This window comes from Scomber japonicus, chromosome 12, assembly GCF_027409825.1.
Source record: "Scomber japonicus isolate fScoJap1 chromosome 12, fScoJap1.pri, whole genome shotgun sequence".
Classification (NCBI taxonomy): Eukaryota; Metazoa; Chordata; class Actinopteri; order Scombriformes; family Scombridae; genus Scomber; species Scomber japonicus.
Window position 1 is genome coordinate 20,529,330 of NC_070589.1, and position 15,765 is coordinate 20,545,094.

Sequence of the window (15,765 nt, forward strand, 5' to 3'; positions counted from 1 at the left end):
ACATGCACACAGACATGCTAAAGAAGTCACAGAACAAAAGAAAGTGGTGTTTATGCTTATGAAATATGGAACAGTCTTCTTGCTGATTTGATGTTTGCACCAACACTTTCTCCTTTTAAAATCTCAAAATAATTTAGTTTATTTCAGATTTTTGAAATTTTTGTAGTGTGTTTTCTGTCTAGTCTATCTGCGTCACCTAACTTTTTGTTTTCTCAGTCTAGAAACCCTTTTAGATGTGAGATTGTGTTGTTCAAATAAACTTAAACTTTATATATAACTTTATCATAGGTGCTTCCAATGATTGAAGCAGTACTGTATTTATGGTATCTTTTTTTTGAGGAAGAAGAAGAAATGTGAAAGCTTTACTGATTTTTTACACAGCACAACCACTGGTGTTACTAGTGATGATACACTTAAATACTATACTTTTCTTCAGGTTACAAGACAGGTCATTCTGATAGTTTTGTTTTCATGGTAGCAGGTAAAACCAATGTAATAAATAATAATCATAATCCTCTTTATCATGATGATGAGTCATTTAGCTGACAGCCTACAATCCTGCAAGACTAAAATGGTTTATATATGATTCAGCTTGTATGAGCTATTGTATGTAGCTATTTTTATTTGAGGGTTGGGGGGCGTATGCATGGATTAAAAAGGACATTTGTGTGCAGGTGTTGTGATCTATTTTAATGTTGTATCTCTTTTCATATGGAGGATGATATATGAGCTGACAATAAATAAACAAAAAAAAACCTTCAAAGGCTTAGCTGACTTTGAATAATCCATTAACAATACAGCAGTTGAAAAACACATATTTTTGAACAAATTCGTATATATATGTATATATGTATATATATATATATATATATATATATATATATATATATATATATTCTTTTTTTCTCTTTTTTTTCATTTTGAAATAATGTGCCCAATAAATTATTTATTTTTTGTCATTCAACAGTTTGATAATTATAACCGCACAGACATCATTATGTGCCATTGTCATGCACTGAAAGATACTCCACAGCTGTTCCCTTAATGGCTTGTATTTAAAGCCGGGGCTCCCCACTCATCTCATGTGTCAAATGTGGCAACCAATCAAGTCAATAGTAGCAAATGGTGAGTTTTGGCAAATGCATTCTGTCAGGAAATGTTCTGGCACACATGTGGTCTAGAGGCGTTGTCTTCATCATGATATGTTGGGCTTGTAATGCTGCACCACACACATTCCACTCATGTCTCTCCCCCTTTGCCTTTAAAGACTGATTCTGAAGAGGAAATGAATGGGTTTTTAGATTTCCCGTTCGTAATGAAAAGCAAAGACTTTTAAGTCAATATGAGTATGGAATGAGCTCAGAGATCATCTTTGCTCTGCAATGACAAGTTGAAAAAAACAATATTACCCTGCTCAGAGAGCCTGAACATGGTAATGGTGATGATAATCCAGTTGTCATATATGAATTTCTTTTTTTAATTACCTATGTCAATCAAACACAAATCATAATGAACTAACTGGAAGATTTAATCAACTTTCGTGGGAGTGACGTCACAGACAATATTCGATTCAGACGATGGCAGCTCACATTAGCATGATGTGTCAGTACAATTTGTAGAAGCAATTGCAGAGATTGTCCAAGACTATTGCTATTTGACATATCAGAGGTGGTTGATATTGTTCACGGATGCATGAGAAGACACTAAAACATAGTGTCAGGTCAAGAGAATCGCGTCTTTTACAATTATGAGAAAGACACACAGAAAAATAATTAGCCTTGTTCTGCTTCTCTCTCTCTCTCTCTCTTTCTCTCTCTCTCTCTCTCTCTCTCTCTCTCTCTCTCTCTCTCTCTCTCTCTCTCTCTCTCTCTCTCGCTCTCTCTCTCTCTCGCTCTCTCTCTCTCTCTCGCTCTCTCTTTGTCTCTCTCGCTCTCTCTTTCTCTCTCTTTGTGGTCTGAGCTGTCATGGAAGAGATGAGACATAAAATGATCACCAAATTACTGAGTACTGTAGAAATAATAAGTCAAGGCTGCAGTTTGTTCCTAATTATTTTCAAATAGCACATGACTAAAGTTGTCAGAGTCTGGCTAAAGCTAACTTACATACAGGCGCAGACGGAAACTGTGTATGTCAGTCCGAGTATAAATGGATCCAGCCCTGCATAGTTCAGTGCTAACCGCCCTTCAAATCCCACCAGGTGATTGCCATTGACAGGCTGTAGCAACAATTCACGACATGACCAACCGCATCAAATCAAGCTCTTAAAACATCCAAGACCTGTGCAGTTTGCTATTTTGGAGTTAGTCTGTTGTCTGGCTGGTATGTACCTTGGAAAGCCTCCAATCTGTGCACAATGCCAATTGTTACCCGGACCCATCAGATGACCTTCAGTGCAGCTGTGGCCTTTGCTGTATGGTGGTTTAAAAGCCTGGATAAAAGCAGGGCTGCTATATAATCATCCCCCAAACTACTAGCGCAATTCAGATGTGGCACAAAAGCAATGCTGTTATTTATCAAGAGGGCATTTTGCAACTGAAAGACACAAAACAACATCAACTCATTAATCAACTGGCCAAAGTGTCACAACGGTGCAGTTCAATCTTGAGGCAATATATCTCACCCTGCTTCATGTGCTGTAATGGTAGCTAAGTGTGAAATCCAGTTAGGGAAGATACAGAGAAGCCTATATTTACGAAAAAGGAGATGGATGTGAAAAGAAGTACTGCTCTGAAATTTGCTGCAGTGCCCCCCAAGAGGGAAAATTATGACAGAGAAGTTAAATTATTCAGGCAATCGTTTTGAAAAATCACAATTTTGAGTATGAACTTAGATTCAACTCTCTTATTTGCATTATTCATATGAAAATGATTGTCTATTACCACATCTTTTTAAACGTGCAGTTGCATGTTGGCTAAGTGCAGGTTAAACACACTTGAAGACTCACTATAATATTGTACATGACGTATTTTGCTCCTTGATTCTAAATTAATCCTGTATGGTCAATTCGATTCATTAGAATTGATCAAGCAGCTCAAACTTCTAACCATGACAAAATACAGTTTTAATTTCTTCTCTTGGTACAAAGCTCTTAATCGCCTGGCTACACAGTGCAGACATGCTCTCAGTGTGCAAACCCAAGAGATCACTCAGGTCACAAGGCACCAATCTTCTCAATGTGCCAAGAGCATTTTGAAAGTCCAGTGAGATAGCCAGAGGACAAAAGGTCAGTGTCAGACTGATATAGAGACAATAGTGTGGAAACGTTGGTCTGTTTGTATAATTAAAGGCTATGAATTGTGACTGTGCTCCATATAACATTTGCATTTATCAACAATACCACATTCAAATACATAATTTAAGAGTTGTAGATTTAAACTTGATGTTTGTGTTTTTCACAGTTGATCACTATTCAAAATCTGATCCCTGCTGGCTACAAACAGATCTGCTCTAAACCAGCTGCACCAGAGAACATTCATTTCTTAGATTTCATTGTTCGTTATTTTTTAAATTAACTGTACAAATATATCATGTTTATACTCACTCATAGTTTATTTACACTGTAATTTCACATTGGCATATATATTTCCATCTATAATCAGCTTTTTGGCACACACAGTTTTTTCATGTCATTATACACATACTGTAGTACACTCCCAATACACAGAATGTTTGTAATTTACTGCCCCTCTCATTCTTACTCTGTTAAGTTTGTGTAATGTTCATGTTTACTGCACTTTCATTTAACATCCTGACCACATTGAATTCCTTGGATAAACAAATCTGACTCTGATTCTGTACTTGAATGACCTGCCAATCATTTTGGGAGTGATATATTCAAATCTTGTGATTTTGGAACCCATTTTATTTACATTCAGATTGCCTTAACCTGCAGTATCAAGTGTATTCAGCACTCTGTAACTGCATTAACAGACAGAAACTCCCTTGGGGCTTTGTATTACCTCTCTGTGGAGCTGTGGCGACGCTGCTCCACTGCGATCATTTACCAGCACTCAGGATATAGTGTGTGGATGCCAATGCTAATACTAATAAGGTGGTTAATATACCAGCCGGATTCCCGGTAGATGTGACGTGTTCATTATCAAATCCACAAGGCCGTCAGTTAGTGCGCGGGCATGTAATTAAACTGTCCCCTGTCCAACTCGGACCCAATGTGGTATCCAGTTTAGTGTGCAGAAGTGGTGACTCTGCCAGTCTGTGCAGGCTTCACTCCAACATAGACTCTGTTGCTATGTTGTTTGGCAGAGGTTCTTATTTAGTAATGATAGTATAAACACTGTTTGTTGGGGACACAGCAGGATTTCCGCATATAAAACATTTTAGCCTTAATAAATAATGTTTTCCTGTTTGTGTGTATGCGTGTGTGTGTGTGTGTGTGTGTGTGTGTGTGTGAGTCGTCAGAAGAGAACAAAATACAAATAACTAACAAATAACTAACAAATAACAAGTCCTAGTTTAGCTATTCCTGGTTCCATTCTTTCACAGTCTATTAAACATCTCTAACTTATACTGAAGATGCATCCTCAGTGTTCACAAGTGGGAGGTTCATGCATCAAAGATTACACTCTGAAAAGTAATCAGGAAGTGGTATAATTTATTCAAACACAGGATGTCAGCATAGAAGCCTGTAAGTTGTCGTCATCTGTGCTGTCACACACCAGTAAGCCGGGCCATTAGCTGAGCCATACTGCCCTCCTTTGGTCACAGGGTATCAAGCCTATTATTAATCACTTAAAAACTCACTTGTAGTGGGTAAGCACACAGTTTAATTGATTTATCAACCCCCACTTTATCCCACTTTCCTCTAGGATCTTTTTACCCCAGTTAGCTCAAGTTTACACACAGAAATAAGAGGGTAATTTAAACATTAGGATCCTGAGTCCTGCTGAGTGGTATCACCGAATCATCATTTTCAAGATAACCTTGTTTGATGAATGCTCACATTAGGTGGATGACATATTTGATTAAAAACCCATCTGCCAGTATCTCCTTACACCTACAGGACTGGACATCTCTCCTACTTTCTATAGTCAATGACAAGCGAGGAATGTTTATTGGGGATACTTTATGCATATCGATTCACATGGGTACATTCACCCTCTGATTTGACTCAGCAGAGCAGTGTGCAGCCTTTCTGCAGCACAGAACATGACCAACACCAGAACGCCCTTGCTGCAAGGCGACAGTAGTAACTGCCAAGCCACTGTGACAAGTGGCCGATTATTTTAAAATTGCATTCTGGGTTGTGATCTCTCTGCAGAGTGCAGCAACAGCATTAAACTTACAAACAACCTTTTGTGTAGCAGCTGCACTTCACTCATTCAACCCCAGTGCTGATGTTTGTTATTGATCAGTAATAATGGCTTACTCTTTGCTGTGTCCACATCACATTTGTTCAGCAGCCAGATCTCAGTGTTCAGGGCAGTAGAGCAAATTTGAACTGTAAGGAGCCCAATGTTTACATTTTATTTGGCTGTGAAATGTAATAATTCTGGTGGCGATTTATTAATGACACAAAGCATTTCCTAAAACTTTAAATTTTATTACACTGATGGTTACAACAGAGCAGATAATGTCTTGCCTAATCTATGTCATGCACTATAAAAAGGCTTGTATAGAAACAAATAGTTTATTCCATTAAATATATATATACAGTAACAGTTATAAATACTTAAAGGTTGAATATGTAGAATATTTATTAAAAGCTATATTTTTTTTAAATAATACAGCCAGGGCCGGCCCGTGGCATAGGCAGTATAGGCAAATGCTAAGGGCGCCGTCCATCCAGGGGGCGCCACAAATGGGGGAAGAAAAAAAATGTAACTTCCACTATTCTTAAAACTACTTGGTATCATGTCTTAATATGAAGATAATAAGCCCACATTAATTTAACTGGATAGCAAAGCCTGTTAAATAGGAATACTAATAATAATAATAATAATGATGACACGTTACTTTCCTAAGACGCCCCCCCCCCCCCCACTAATTAGACTGTACCTGCTACCTGGGGGAGGATGGTCATTTTTTAACGTGACCCCAAGGCAAGCTCGACAACAATATGTCAAAATGTCCCAAACTGTCTGGTGCCCAGGGGAGGAAAAAAAGAAAAGAAGAGGAGGAAAAACGAGACAAAGACAGAGGTAACGTTACAATAAAGATGATGTCATGACATTATTTGTGTGTTGCAGAACGACGATAACGACGTTAACCATTAGCATAACATGGTTTGTTGTTAAACTGTTAGTTTTAACGCCAGTTAATGTTATGGAAGAGCCTAAGTTGTTATGGAAAATAGTAATGTAATTACTCCCACCTTACTTCCCAGCAAGCACATTTTGGTTGAAAAGACGTTGAAAATTGGTTGAAAAGTGAACGTTTTTTTACCGGCTATATGGAGACGTTTATTCAACTTTCACATAGAAAACATATTCACCGGGAATTGCTGTATAGAAAATTCCCAGCTTATTTAGTGTGCAGACATAGCCTATATAGTTTCATATTTATGATATTTTATTCAACATTAAATGCTTTGAAATTGCGTTTTGTTTAGACGTCATTTCACCTCCTCTCTTTTATAGAAAAAAAAAAAACGTCAAAATAATCAATACAATCTCTGTAGAGAGCTACAACTGAGGTAATTATCAACCGACATCAAACAAATGTGTGTTTTGTGACACGTTGATGTTGTAACCGTTTTCAGACTGTTGAAAAGACGTTCAGACCTCATATCAACCTGTTTTTAACCGGAAATCAAACGTTGAAATTACGGTTTGTGCTCGCTGGGTTTCCTCAGGGAAATGTGTAAATATTAGATCTATTCAGCATTTTTATTAACATCTGGTTAGCTAAGGTTTTCTTAGCTTGTAATAGTCAATCAAAATGCTATTCCTTTTCCACCCTTTTATTATAGTTGTAAGCCTAGCTGTATGTTGTGTTACAGTTCATATTGTCTAAAGTGTGTTTATAGTGATAAACTTTACATCAGTGTTAAAGTGCACATCATTCATGTTATAGCTAGCATAATTTAGCATTCCCACATTCTATATTATACTGTAGTTTACTACTTCTTTGCATTCTGCTAATCAGCATTTTGTTGTAATGACAATAAAATTGAATCTTATATAGTTTGCATATCAGAAAAAGTACATTGTATATTATACATGTACAGTATAGTGAACATTGTGCATGTATCTCTTAGATTTTTCATTTATATTATTTCATTTAATTTTATTCTTGAAATCATATTATGTATCATATCATATTTATTATTAGACTGGTGTCACATACTCCTCTTCTCTCTTCAGATGCACTGTTGAGGTTTCTCAGTCCCACCCCTGCAAATCTTGGGCCACCTACAGCATCAAGCGCTCCTCCTGTTGCCTCCACCTCAGCAGCACCACCCAGAAGTGATGCAGCAGCATGTCACTTGTTTACACTTTTTATTTTGTGGGTATTTAAGTCTTATACTTTATGTAAGCTAGCCTATTTATATTATATTTCATATCATATTTTTTTGTATTTCTTTCTAATTTGTTCTAAGTATTTTGATTGGGCAATTTCTTTCTTTAAATAAAAGAATGTCCAAGATAAAGCTATTCAGTTTCTTGTGAGTATGTACACCATCATTGGAATTTACTTCGATGCAAGGGGGGCGCCACCTAAAATCTTGCCTAGGGCGCCACATTGGTTAGGGCCGGGTCTGAATACAGCCACGGGGTGTTTTGAGGGGTACAGAATGAAAGTATTGCTTTTCCATAAAAAAAAAATATTTAGTCTGAATTAATATTTTTAAAATTTTTTGACTGGTTCGACAATGACGTTCTGACACGTTCTGTGTACACTGTACCAGCCATTTAGCGGCCGGAATTGCGGGTTGCCAGGGTTGTCTGTTGTTCCGGGGCAGCTACTGTAGGCAGGCACTGGGTGAAATGGAGTTGTAAACAAACACGGCCGTGTTGGACTTACTAAAACCAGCGTTTTTTGCTCTCAAGTACAACTTTTCATCACAAAACTTCGAAGGTAAGACAGAATATCTGTTAGTCGCTGTAAATAAGTGGTTGTTTACCTTTGTATGGTGCTGGTTCACTGAGTTTTTAGCGCAATAATAGTGGTACTGTTGAACTCGCCAGGGTCTTAGCTTTCATATGAGATGCTATTTGTTTGTGTACCATGAAGTATCAAAACGGTAGCAATGGAAATGTGGAGAGTGGGTTGACTTTCTGACGCTATTCGGATTTTGATATTTGATCATTAACCTCTTAACGCACGCTGTTCCGTTCACGGGACGGGACGGATGTTAGGAGGTAGCCACACGTTCTTCTGAATGTTTTAAACACCAACCCTTAAACATATATACTCATGCCGTACATTGTTGGAAAGCTTAGATTGTTCTGATTCATTCAAGACCACTCACTACTTATATGGTTGCTCACAGCCGTAATAGTATTAGCGATTAGCTTGGCTAGCCACTCAGCTAAGTGAGAAAAGCTATAATGCCTACATACCTTCAAAGTCTTCCCTTTATCCACAACGATCATCTTATGACACAGGACTTTATGTACAGCTCGCCAAGTATCCATTCTTGTGAAATATGAAATACGTTTTCATAAAACCGGAATATTTTCCTCAATATGTCCCTGTATTTAGTCCAACACGTAATGTAATAACACAAATAACAAACCATATACGGTCCGTTTACGTCATTTCCTGACCTGCGCGTCCATCTCACAGTGCACGTGACTAGATATTTACGACCGTGAGCCTCTTCTGCTTCTGACGACACCACACACAAGCCAATCGGTGCTTAGGATTAGGCAGTACATGCAGAGACATTGCTGCTACTCTCTGTCTCTGGCTACTCCCACTGGTGAGTTACAATGTAATGTACCTCGGTGGTTTCAAGTCAGTTACAGCGAGGGTATGTTCGCTTCCTGTTTTCAAAATAAAAGCACCAACTCTATCGTTATGGTTTTCTTAATAATAAAAGGTAACGGGTGTTTTATTTTGTGAAAATGACCGGAAGTGCGTTACTCGCTACGGCTAACTTGAGTGGCTCCGAATTCGCAGGAACAAAACTTTAAGCAGATGTTATTTGGACAAATTAGCGTCACATTGTTGATCTAAAGGGCTACTTTCTCGCCTAAAAAGGTTAGACATGTGGATAAAGTGGTATATTTACAGAGTTAGAGCTAAGATAAAATCCGGCACCGGACTGCTGGAATTACTTTTTGGTTGTTGCGACTACGATCTCGAGACATTAGATGGCGTTGTTCTGCTCATTCTACATATTCTACCTTTAATATCTACCTGGATGGGTCAGCTGGACTCACCTGAACAATTTCAATTGCTTTATCTGGTTACCTAAATCACAACACAGTTTTTTTTTTATTGTATGGTCTTATTATACAGTGTTGGGACACTTCATTAACACTTCATTGTGTTTCATGACGACCCTGATGAAAGCCACAAGCTGGAATGCCTTGGTCTATTAATAAAGTTCTTCTTTACTACAGGTGTTGCTGGAGCTTTGACTTTCTTAACACTTCATTCAATAATGACTAATGTTATTTTTATTCATTTCTGTTTCTATATTGGGCAGTGATCACATGACTAAAATGGAAAAATATAACTGAAAAAAATTGTTTCAAAACAGCAGTTGACAAAACAATCTCCAATTTAGTATTGCTGGAGTTCTCCGTGGTAACACAGTAGCTTCCTCAGCAGTGATAGTTTGCTCAGTTTTCATGGACATCTAGATGTTATTTTTCTGATACGTGAAGAAGAGAAACTAGACAGAACTTCTGAATTCACTTCCACGCCAACATGGATGAGAAGTCCTTAAAGTGCTACGAAAAATGGAAGTTTAAACATCTGCAATTCTATGATGACTCATGGCAAAGTCCATTAGCAGAGGAAGATTGTCTGATACATTTGAAAGTTCCTCATTCTGCTCCTCAACAGCATCTGTCAACTAGCATTCTTTTAGATTTTGTGTTTGCAAACTTGTACTCTACTTTGTGGACTTTGACTTTGGTAAAACACACAATCACGGCTCTGTTTTTGTCTTTGGTTGGGCACAATTGATTGTTTTTTTCTTTCTACCGCTGTCCCTCTCCTATTGCAAAACTCTTTGGTTACAAAGGAATCTGTTGACACTGTTGGACATTGTTGACTGTGAAACATTAAAGCACTTTCTGTACTTTTCAAGGAAAATTTTGGTGTTGTTTTGATTGTGTCAACTTGTAGTATACATGTGTTTTAATTGTACACTTAAATCTGGGAATAATTTGCAATGTGGATCTTGAGTAGAGTTCTTACTGAAAAACATTTAACCTTGTTCATGACAAAATGTGTATTTTTTATAACTAAATGTACACTTACTTTAAGTGGTGAAAAGTAAGGCTTAATTGTGTGTATTCATGTCAAATCAAGGTCAAAGTCCAATATGTTAAAGACATGTTGCTTGTGAAGCTATCCCTCCATTATGTATAGAGGTCAGTAAAAGTCATTGATTTAATCATGCTGCCTTACCTTCCTGAGCCATATGTTTAATAAAGGTGGTCTCCAAAGCTATTGACATCAAAGTAGAGTAATGAGGCTTGTAATCATAGATAAATCCACCTTAGCAGTGTGTATGTATAGCACATGTTCAGGGTAACCCATAAGGAGTTTCTCTGACCACATTTGTTCCTTTACTCTATTTCTGGGGTATACCTTTGGGAAACCTGAGTGGGTGAGCACTGTGAGCTGTCAAGACAAGACACGTTTCCTTCAGAGAAGATGAGCTGACCCTATTCCAACTGGAAATAGCTTTGTCTTGAGTATTTCACCATTGTATTGTATTGTGCATGACTTTTATTGTCATGAAATCATGGCTACAGTACATGGAAATGATTAAAAATGAAGAAAAAGCCTTTTTATAAACTCCAAACTGCATTTTAGGGGCCAACTGGTGGTCATGTGATATCCCCATTGTCATTGTGAATTGTTTTGCTGCATGTATAACATTAACATGTGACTAAAATTTGCAACTTCCTTCGTAAGTTACTGTGAAAAGGTTAAAATATGAGTGGAAGCATGAAAACCAAAAGTATAAATAGAAATGTTCACATCTGAAGTCATACTTGCTACATGAAACCATAAGTATAGTGCAAAAAAAGTGGTCACACATGAAAACCATCATGTGTTTAAAACATGCATGTGCTTTGAATTTATATGTGGGTTTTCACTTGACTTCTGGGAAATGCGTCACACAGATATAGAGTTACACTGTCCCCATTGCTAGATTAACTCACATTTAGTAGCAGCAGGTATTTTGGGTATATTACTTGATTCTTTTCAGTGAATAAGTAAAACAAACATGTTAAGTGTGAATAGTAGTTTGTTTATCTAGTGCCAAAAATAAAATGGGGCAAAAATACTTGGATGGATCCAGTGAAAGCTAGTGAGTGTTTCAGGAAGATATCTGACATCTATGATAGGGAAGAAATCAACACGAGTGCTGATAAGATGACATAGAAGAAAAAAAATCTGTTATTATAATTGTCAATAGATCTCTTAGAGACTCTGTATTAAGGACTTGAATCTGTGTCCAACTTCCCGAATTGAAAAATCCCTGCGTGTAGCACCGTAAACGTTGACATCTGACTCTCATCATTCAACTGATCTAAAATCAAGATAAGAAGCAGCTACAAATTGATTTAATTTTGAATGGGAATCAGACTATAATGGCAGTTCGCCAAGCTCCTTCGAAGAAAATTGCACCATCATTTTACATACTCGGCTGCTGCAAATGGCTCAGTGAATGAACACCTCCTATATCTCTGAAGATGCTTGCATCTGTTTTGGTGAGAATAATGGATGACATTTGCCAGAGCACTTGCGATACTTGCAGGAGGTGGATATTAATCATTCCAGATGGATGTCAAGGACCAGAAGCAGCATGCTTCAGTGATGAATATGATGTTGGAAGCTGCCGGACAGGGTCACAAGGAGTACCATAACCAAGCATAATGGCATGGAGACAGTACCGTAACAGTAAGGCACGTTTAACCTTTACGACCTTTTTATTTTGTGAGATACTGCCAGATTGAAAATGGAGTTGAGATTATACATAATATGTCATGAACACAGTCTTGGCTGTTAATCGTCTACAGCTTACAGTATTTTGAGTTTCCCATGGAGAAGCAGTAGGGTGCAATCTTCTGCATGGCAGATGAGCAAATGTATGGTCACATGTCTCATTTCTGGCTGTTTGTTTATGACAGCTTTCATATTGTTCATTATCTCTCACCCCAGGAATAACCTATTAATGATAGGAATGAAGCCTGGGCTGATTAAGGTTGAGGATACTGTTACTGTAATACCATGCCCATGGCAGGATGAATACACAGTGTTTTTTTTATAAAAAAAAGGAAGGAAAAGGGAAGTGGAAAAAAGGAAAAATGTATTCATATTGTGTGTGAGTGCTGTACAAACAAAATGTGTTTCATAACATGCAGATTCATGTAACAGCTAGAAAATGTCTCTTTACACTATGTTTAAATTTTGCTTCTGTCTTTAATTTACTGTGCCAAGCAACACAACAGCAGCTTTCAACTGCATATCATGATCCTCAGAGGATAGAGTTTACTTATACTATAAATCAGGTAATATTATGTACAGACAAAACCAATCACTCCTAGCAAGAGTACTAAAAGTGTGATTCCTCTATGAAACAGACCTCAATTTTTCCAAAATCTGTTCAAAACAACAACATAAATCAGACACATTATTGCACTGGGTGACATACAGTGTACTTACTAGATTAACTTTATTATTATCAGGGGGAGTGTTGACTTGTTTTGTGTGCAAAAAATTAACAAACACAATAAAAAAGAAACAAACACAACCAGCTGTAATCCCATACATTGCTCACATATACAGTATACATTCTTAGTAAAAGTGCACAAAAACTACACAGCTCCGTCCAGCAGTGCTCATGATGTACAGTGTATTTAGAATTGATCCTTCATTCATTGTCCTGCTGCCATAAACACTCATTAATCAATATGAATTAGTCTTGTTTGAGTAACTTTTGCTGACAACTATGGTACCCAGCTGTTTCAGAAAATTATTAAATTTCACACTCAAACTGATGCAGTGATGAATGTATTAATGCACAGTTTTTATACTATTTATTTACACTCACATCCATCCCAATACCCAGAAAACTAGGCTTATGGTATTGCTGATTCATTAATTATTTAATGAACTTTGCAGATCTACTGTATATCAGTCACTTGCCTGTTGTGACTATTTAAGTCCAAGTCGCTTTTGCATATTTGAGCATATGGTATAAGGCCCCCATCTGTCCTGATGTGCATTCACAAGTATAACTGCACATGTAATGGGTGCAGGCCAGTTAAAATTTTATATGTCTCACTATGTGATGATACTGTCAACAACATGAGAGACCACATGAGAATAAATGACACTTTGGTGGAGCTGCTTTTACGCTATATCTCCATGCTCTGTGTGGCAGCGACATATGGCAGTGAATTACTTTGTTACTGAAACATCATTCTCTCCGTTAGATAATGTGAATTGTCTTGGTCAACATCAACCGTCCATCACTGCATGTCTGTGATGAGAGCTTTTGCACCAAAGCTATTTTCAGAGTGTCTTTGTTTGCTGCTCGGCATGTATGCTGTGTTACAGCTTAACAGTAGAGTCTGGGAGGCGATTACCGAATTACACAATTATTCTGCTATCATAGCTGTGGCCCTGCATCGTTTAATAGGTGGAAAATTTCCGTCATATTTCCACAGTTAAGTGCTCCTTGACTATTGAGAGCTCACATGCAACATCTGTATTGTACTCTCAGCTGTTAGAGCTGCTCTGGTTATTCACAATGCTATTTCAGGGATATTTTCCACTAAAACATTGTGATCATAACCTATAAAATTGACTCAGTATATGATACTGTACTGTGTTTTGAGAGAAGACAGATTTGTCATCAAACAGTTGGACATCTTCACACTTGAGTTGGTTAAAGAGGACCTCACACTGACTGCTGTAAACAGAGCAGCAGGCAGTAAAGGCTACAGAATCAGAATAGCCACATTTTAATGTGAAACGATAATCTGAATTTAACCATAATATGTTGTTTTTTTGTCCTGAACACTCCAAGCCAATCTAACTGTTGAAAAAACACAGATAACCTTATGTTATCAACTTGATACTTCACAGCTTCTTGTTATTTCCTGAGAGGTCTACTATAGAAATTTACACATTACTTCTGTTTGGAGTCTCCAGCTATGAGACATTCAAATACAATCAATTTGCATATGCTCTATATCTGTGATATATTTTTAAATGGCACTACTTCTCTCAAATTCTAAACAAATGTTTGTATTGTGAGCCCCCACACAGGTGCATGTGAGGTCTAACTGTGAATTATCACAAATCACTAATTTGCCTCAGGAAACCTTGCAATCTGTACAGCAATACAACATCCTTTATCCTTAGACCCTTGATTCAGATAAGGAAAAACAAAAAACAAAAACAAAAACAAAAACTCTTTAACGGGGAAAAATGTCAGAAGAAAAGAAAACAAGTGAAGGAAAATATGTATTTAACTTCTTTTTTTTTTTAAGATTTATTTTTGGGCTTTATGCCTTTATTTACATAGTAACTGGTAGAGATGCCAACAGGAAGTAGGGAGAGAGAGAGGGGGGGAATAACCTACAGCATCTAGGTCCCTGGCCGGATTCGAACTAGGGATGCTGCGATTATGTGGCATGCGCTCTAAACACTTGGCCACCAGGGTGCTCCAAAATGTATTTAAATTTGCAAATTATTTTTATAATAGGCTTTTTTCATGCCCATTTAACTGTCTAGATTCTCCAGATTTTTTCAGTTTACATATTATCCTGCATACCATACACATACACATCAGGAGGTCTGTGGGTCCCCAGACAATGAAGAAGTAAAACAAAAAACAAAACAAAACAAAACAAGAGAGGTAAATATTCAGGACTGACAGAATATATTATGGCATAAAGGTACTGTATGTAGCTATTATTCTACTAAGCTTATACATATGCTTCCATATGTCTTTTGCTTGACCACTTCAACATACTTCCAGCTACAGAAACCATTCATATGTCCATATGTTTTTCTTTTATACTCATTGATTTGTGGACTACTATTTTCGAGTTTGTATTTTGACTATTGTCATCTAGGATGTTGGAGCCAGAAGTGACCATATTTGGACAAGAGGGTGAAGCTGAGCCTAACACTACCTGCTAGCATAGTTAGCACGGTGCATTCACAGTCTTTTTTTTAACTATGATAATGCTAATTGCTAATGCTAATTTTCAAAAGTGGAAAACAGGCTTAAATCCATTCAAATAAAAATGTACTTACCTCACAAAAGCTGAACATCTGACGCTCTAAGGAGTCAGATGTTCATGAACTGAAAACACACTGACACTGGAATGACTATACTCTTTGAATCTTGAGTTACACCCATGGTTATGTTACCTAACCAACATTGTTGCTGCGGCAGCTTGATGACACCCACCTGTCACTTAAAGCAGCCACGCCCTTTATTAGGCATAACTTTAAGCCCTAATAAAATTTAAACGGGTGAGTTATAAAAAAAAATTCACCCCCTGTACAGTTCTCAAAACTGTTTTTTGTACCAGGCTGTAAACATCTTTATTGCTGCTGTAAAGCTGGGCATTTTAACTTGGGGGTTTATGG